The sequence below is a fragment of the Gossypium raimondii genome, chromosome 1, assembly GCF_025698545.1.
Source record: "Gossypium raimondii isolate GPD5lz chromosome 1, ASM2569854v1, whole genome shotgun sequence".
NCBI lineage: Eukaryota > Viridiplantae > Streptophyta > Magnoliopsida > Malvales > Malvaceae > Gossypium > Gossypium raimondii.
The window spans coordinates 23,547,677-23,555,186 of NC_068565.1; the positions used below are offsets into that span (position 1 = coordinate 23,547,677).

Here is a 7,510-nt window from a genome sequence, read left to right on the forward strand (position 1 = left end):
AATATTTTTGTTTATTTGTGAATACTTCTCGATGTTTGTTTACTTGGTGTACCTTGGGTGAGTATATAGTGACATAGTCTGTATTGCAATGCATGATTTTCATGTTTATAATGGCAGACTATGAAGGGGAAATTATCGACGAGTTAGTTGAAGTTAGGATTTGGGAAATGGTGTTTCTGTGTACTGCAATTTGATGTTGCTAGGTGGAAACTGTAACGCCCTTAAAAACACCTTAGAAACAATTTGGGACCAAATTGTAAACATTTGAAAGTTTAAAAAAAGTTAAAAATTTTGAATGTAGGGGTTACATGGCTGAGACACACGCCCATGTCTCAAGCCGTGTAACCTTCGAAATATTGACGCACGACCATGTCCCAACCCGTGTCCTCACCTGTGTAACTCTTTGAGTAAGGTTACACGCTCATGTCACACATTCATGTGTCAGGTTGTGTAACTCTCATAAAAGCCCTACACGCCCATTTGCCAAGCCGTGTGCTAGTCCATGTAACTTTCAAAATAGCTTCGCATCCTCATTTGCTAGGTCGTGTGCTACCTGACTTTCATACAATAAAACCTACAAGGGACACACGACCGTGTCGCCAAACACACGGTCATGTCGCATGCCTGTGTCTCAGGCCGTGTGGACCCAAAATGAACCTTAAACAACAAGTTTACCATTACAAGCTTACTTGGGTTCTAAGAAAACCGTTTAACAACCAAAAGACCTATTCAAAGTGACATTAAACTAGCCAACAACATGCCAAATCAACATCCTAAGTGTCTAAACAATGTATCCTCATTGATACCACAAGTATATATAATTATACATCAAAATAAAACATCAAACATAACTTATCAATTCATCCAATCTAAAACCAATGTACCTATCATAGGTACCTCAATCACAACATACCATTAACACATATCATTCATATTTGCATTGAAACCATACCTCATTCACATGTATCATTTAAGTTGACAATTTACACATAATATCATACTTAACATTTTACTTATCCTAAAACATTAGTAATAACAACATAAAAGCCTATTACATGCCATATAATCTGAAATGAACGTTCCAAAAACTATTGAATTATGTTGGATAGTGTGACTTGAGTGCCGATCCAATTGTCCAAACTTCTGAGTATCTACAAGAACATTAAATAACACAAGTAAGCTCAATGCAGCTTAGTAAATTTGACGTATTAAAATGATAAATCTTACCAAAGTAAGGACAACAATTCAAACAATAATAATTCAACCATCAAAATTCCTTGTCATCTACGATCTCAACCAATGAATTACAAACGTTCAATTCAATACTCAAATATATCTTTTCATCCACCAAAATCATTAAAAAATTACCTTACCAAGATAATAGTATGTCGTCAATCCAACAAAAACACACCAAATGCTCATAAGAGCTAATCCTTCCGAAACACACCAATGCTCATAAGAGCTAGTCCAACTGAAATACACCAAACAGAGAGTATAACATGAGAGTTTTCAACAAATGCTGAACCCCTGTTTACTTTAGAAACATATATATACATCACTCCATAATCATCTCCACTCCAATCCCCCATAACACACCATATCTCGACTGTACTTTATCCCGTATTCAATCAAATCCAAACATCAAATTCAATAACATTTCTCAAATAACCATTCACTATCAACAATTGAATATATCTTTTTACCATGTTGTACTATTCAACAATTCATGTAGATGTTAAATTTTAAACTGTACAAACTTATTTGGACTAAATTGTAGTAGTTGCAAAAGTTCAAGGACTATTCTACTATTTTCCTTTTCCATGAGTATCAACTGGATCTTGATCTAAAATGTAAAATTTATCAATTATCAGCTTACTTTTCACATTTCAATCCATTTTACAATTTATACCCTTTTAATTTTTGAATTTACATAATTCCCTAAACTTTTACAATTTTTGCAATTTAGTCCCTTAACCCGAAATTCATCAAATCAACCATTTTTCTCAAGTCAATATTCCATCCAAATATACTAGGTCCTTAAAAGTCCCTAATGAACATTAAATTCACTATCAAACCCTAATACATGGTATTCATCAAATAACAAAATCAAAGCTCTAAATACATGATATTCATAAAAAATATTCAAGATTTATCAATGGCAACTTCTAAAATTTTTAACAGATTCAAAAATGAAGGTACGGGCTAACTAGATGTAATTGAAACGATCTCAATAATATAAAAATTACAAGAAACGAAATCAAAATGGACATACATGCAAGAATTTAAACAAACCAAAGCTTGTTCCTCACCCTAGCTATGGCTTTCGGCCATTAGAAGAAGAAAATGAAAGTGAATTTGTTTTCTTTTTTAATTAATTTTGTTTTAATTGAGTTTAGTTTACAAATTTTCCATTTAACACATAAATTTTTTTATTATCAATTTCAACTATGCTGCCACCCCACTATAATAACTAGGGTATATTTGCTACTTAAGTCATTCCTCCTTTATTAATTAAGCTGTTTCATAACTTAAATACTATAATTAGCATATTTTGAACTTTTTATAATTTAGTCCTTTATCTTAAATTAGCTATCTAAACATTAATATTTCTGAACCAAATTTTAATACAACTTTAGTGACCCCATAAAAATTCTAAAAATTATATTTATGAGTCGACGCGTTGGAAAATTGTGGTCCCAAATCACTATTCTGTCACCATTGAAAATTAACTTGTTACCCAAACCGTGATCGACAAAGCTTGTTTAGCTGCCTATAACCAATACACAATCGAAAGGTCCAATCCTTCTTTTTGACAAATAGTATTGGTGCACCTCAAGGCGATACACTTGGTCTAATTAACCCTTTATCTAACAGTTCTTACAACTGAGCTTTAAACACCTTTAGCTCTACTAGAGGCATTCTATACGACGCACTTGATATGGGAGCAGTCCCTAGTGTTACATCAAGAGAGGTCTCCACGTCTCTGTTTGGCAGAATCCTTGGAAGTTCCTCTGGAAAGACATTTGGAAATTAATTCACGACTGGTACTTGCCCAAAGTCTTCCCCCACCATCTTAGAGTCCAAGATATATGCTAAGTACACATTTCGACTATTAGTAATAACTTTCTAAACTGAGACTTTGAAGACTAAACTATTTCTGATGTCCCACTTTATTCCTGAGACGAACACCTTATTGCCATTAGCGGATACTAACTATAACCCTCTAGACTTGCACTAGACTACTACATTATGTCTTGTTATCCAGTCCAACACCAATACGACATCAAACTCATGGAAACTTAACAACATTAAATCTTCCAAGAATACATGCCCGGCACAAGTCAACGAATAGTCCTTTACCACTTTACTTACTATAGTACTCTGGCCTAATGGATTAGTGACGGTCATGCTAACCTCTGTGGGGAGAACTGATAACTCTTGAAAATAGTTATACTTCATGCCTTTATACCTAGCTAATTGCTAGTACTTAAGTAAATTTAGTTGCCTTTAAAGACATTCCATTCGTAATTTTCATTGCATTACATTAAGAAGATTGGTCTATGCATAAATGTTATTATATGTTACTTTTAGTTGTTTGTGGGAAGGATTTGTTTGGTAGTAATTGGCAGGTGCAGGATGTGGAGAAAGAAATAAAGGAATGAAGGTTTGTCGTGGCAAAAGGTTGGACAGTTTGCCAACACGAATGTCTTGGCAATTCTAGGAAGATGGAGTCAACACTCAATGCATAACAGCTTTAGCCCAACTCTACCTGTAAAAGAAAATCTGCCTAAAAAATACAAAAAAAAAAGATAATGAGATCATGGGCTAATAACCACCTACCCTAAAAAAGGGATTTTAAACCAAATAGAAAATCTGAAAAAAAGAGAAGATATATTGGGTTGTTGGATTTACCCTAGGGAAAAAGCTTATAAATAACCAAAGGTGGAAACCTTTAACGACAAACAAAGGTGGAGATCCATAGGTGAAACTAGAGAGTAGCAGTTAAGTAGAGACAGAAAAAAGAAGATAGAGGTAGTCCCTCTCTACCACTATAGTACACTGTGCTGCTTGAGTGTGAACTGGACACACGAAAGCTGTCTTCCCATCATTATTCTATTATTTCTTAACTATTTCTCCATGAATTGATTTGATGAAAATGATGTTGAATGATATTTTGGTTTTGAATTTTATTGACCAACCCATGAGCTAAATCTCTTAGGCTTAAGATTACATGATGAAATCTTTATTTTCTTTAATGGTTGAAGCATAGATCTAAATTAATTTACTGTTTCATTCAATTGTTTGTACTTCTAAATTGTATGCATGCAATCCCTAGACATAGACGAATGTGCAGTATGCCCATAAACTTATTTAATTCTGAAAAGGTTTGATTAGTTGGACCAAAATTCAATGATATGAGTAAGTACTTGACAGATACTTGTAGTAGACTCTAGACATAAAGTAGCATTCATACATAAGGAAATAGTGCAAGGTACCGTAGTAAAGGCCTATAGACACAGGTAAGGTAGCTTGAGGTTTTTTCACTCGAAAGAAGTAGATCGCTTTAGAATTCTTCTGATCAGTAGATTGATTATGATTTTCTTGAGGCATTTTTGACAATAAGGGTAGATTCTTAGTAATTCCAACCTTCCATATCAACATCGTATATCCCTTATCCCTTGTCGTAGTATTTTTTCCATCGCATCCTTAGTTGGTTATTTGTTCAGTTCCATATTATTCATATAATCATTTTCGTCATTTCCATTGCATATTTACTCTTGCATTGCCATAACATTTTCAATTATTCACTAGTTACACATTTTGTTCACATTAATATTCATTTTTGTGTACCACTGCATTCTTATCATTATTTTTCTATAACATTAATCTATCTTTGTTATAATAACTTGATCATTTGTATACCCAATTCGATCCATGTGGAGACGATCTCACTTATCACTTTATTACTTTATCCGTCGTGTATATTTGTACAATTCACATATCATATTCACACGTAACTAGTTTTTGGCGCCGTTGCCGGGGATAAGCAATTTGGTGTAATTTGGTTTGGTTATTTTACTTAATTCAATTAATTAATTTATCTTAGTTATATTTAATTTCTATAGGTTTTCCATTAGTGCATGAGAAGAGGCATTCCTGCTAACAAAGAGTATCCTTTTGACCCAGATATCAAGAGAACTTTACGATGAAGGCGGAAAGAACTGCGAAAATGGCTAGGAATGGGAATGATCTTAGTCTCAATGATAATCCAAATGGTCAGGATGCTAATCCTCTTACTCGTAGGGTGATACCTGGTTAAGATGATAATTTCAATGGTTAGGATATTAATCCTCCTGTTCATTGTGTCATAGATGATTGTGACAGACCAATTCAAGAGCATGTTGTTCCAATTGTAGAGGATTTAAATCCAAGAATAGTAAAACCGCCCATTCAAGCTTAGCATTTTGAGCTAAAACTGGTCATGTTTCAGATGTTACAAACAGTAAGAGAGTTTAGTGGATTACTTACTGAAGATCCAAGACTGCATTTACGAATTTTTCTAGAGGTTTATGACTCGTTTAGACTATAGGGTGTTTCCTAAAGACGCTCTATGGCTTAAATTGTTTCCATATTCTTTGAAGGATCATGCAAGAGCGTGATTGAATGCTTTGTCGTTAGGAATAGTGACATCATGGAGTGATCTTTGCCAAAGAGTTTTGCTACAGTATAATCCCCCAAATATGAATGCCAAGCTTAGAAATGACATCACATGTTTTCAGAAATCGGAGGATGAAACATTATATGAAGCTTGGGAACGTTTTCAAGATTTAATTCGGAAATGTCCAATGCATGGATTTCAACACTAGACTCAAATAGAGATATTCTATAATGGGCTGAATGCACATACGAGGATGGTAGTTCATGCTTCTGCCAACGGTACTTTGTTGGATAAATCTTATAATAAAGCATATGCAATTCTGGAGAAGATTGCCAACAATGATTATCAATATCCTACCATAAGAGTTGCAACGGGCAAAAGAGCTGCTGGTGCCATGGAGCTAGATGTAATCACTTCGCTAACAGCCCAGGTATCTTCTTCAGCTAATATGATCAAAACAATGAGGAAGCCCACTACAGTTCAGGAGATTAAATTAGTCAAGCTAGAATGTGTTTATTGTGGTGAAGACCATGTGTTTGATGAATGCCCATCAAATCCAGCATCTGTGTGCTACATGGGTAATTTCAATTGGAAAAATAATCCCTATTTCAAAACCTATAATCTAGGCTGGAAGCAACATCCAAACTTTGGTTGGAATAATCATGGTATGGTAGAATTTTAATAATGCTACAAGACAGAATGCCATCAGTGCACCACTTGGTTATAATCAACCTATGCCGAGGCAAAATGTCCAACAAGGTCAAGCATCATTATCTATTGAAAACTTATTAAAAGAATTTATGGCCAATAATGATGCCGTGATCCAAAGTCAAGCTGCATCCCTTCGAGCTCTTGAGAATCAAGTGGGGTAGATAGTAAATGCTTTATGTTCGAGACCACAAGAAGCATTGCCAAGTGATACTGAGAATTCAAGATCAAAAGGGAAGGAATAATGCAAGGCCATCACTCTCAGAAGTGGAACTCAGTTGAATGACACTGTTCAAGATGCCATGGCAGAAGAGGATAACTCGAATAACAACCATGTAAAGATCCAAGAGCCATCTGAAAAGCACACTGTACCTGAAAAGGGTAAAGAACAGAATGTTGCAACTGAATTAGATCGTGTTACCAAAAAGAATGCCACAACAAAACAATATCAGCAACCTAAAGGAAGACCACTTCTACATTTTCCTTAGCAGTTCCATAATTGTAAATAGGATGTTCAGTTCAAAAGATTTTTGGAGGTCTTAAAGCAACTCTATATCATCATACTGCTTGTTGAAGCTTTGGAGCAAATGCCCAATTACGTGAAAATTATGAAGGATATACTGTTAAAGAAGCGTAGATTGAGAGAAATTAAAACTATTGCTCTCACTAAAGGGTGCACGACAATTTTGATGAATAATTTACCTCCAAAGTTGAAGGACCCAAGGAGTTTCACTATCCTATGTTTAATTGGAAATCATTATCTTGGTAAGGCGTTATGTGATTTAGGAGCAAGTATAAATCTAATGCCTATGTCTATTTTCAGGAAGCTAGGAATTGGGAAAGCAAGGCTACTACGATTATGTTGCAACTGGCTGATCGATCCTACGCCCATCTGAAAGGCAAAATTGAAGACGTGTTGGTAAGAGTAGATAAATTTATTTTTCATACAAATTTCCTTATTTTAGAATTTGAAGCTGACTAAAATGTACTGAATATTCTTGGAAGACCCGTTCTTGCTATAGATAGAACTTTAATCAATGTGCAGAAAGGTGAACTAACCATGAGGATGAATGATCAGTAGATCACGTTCAATGTATTTAATGCCCTGAAATTTGCTAATAAGAATGAAGAATGTCGTGTCAT

The 7,510-nt window shown here is 34.6% G+C and overlaps 1 non-coding gene across 1 annotated transcript; it reads right to left on the reverse strand.

Annotated features, from left to right (window-relative positions):
- Window positions 1-5,750: 5,750 nt before the first annotated feature.
- On the reverse strand, window positions 5,751-5,857 carry LOC128032954 (small nucleolar RNA R71). The gene has a single exon (XR_008189297.1). It is a non-coding gene; the product is annotated as a small nucleolar RNA R71 (small nucleolar RNA).
- Between the last annotated feature and the right edge of the window lie 1,653 nt (window positions 5,858-7,510).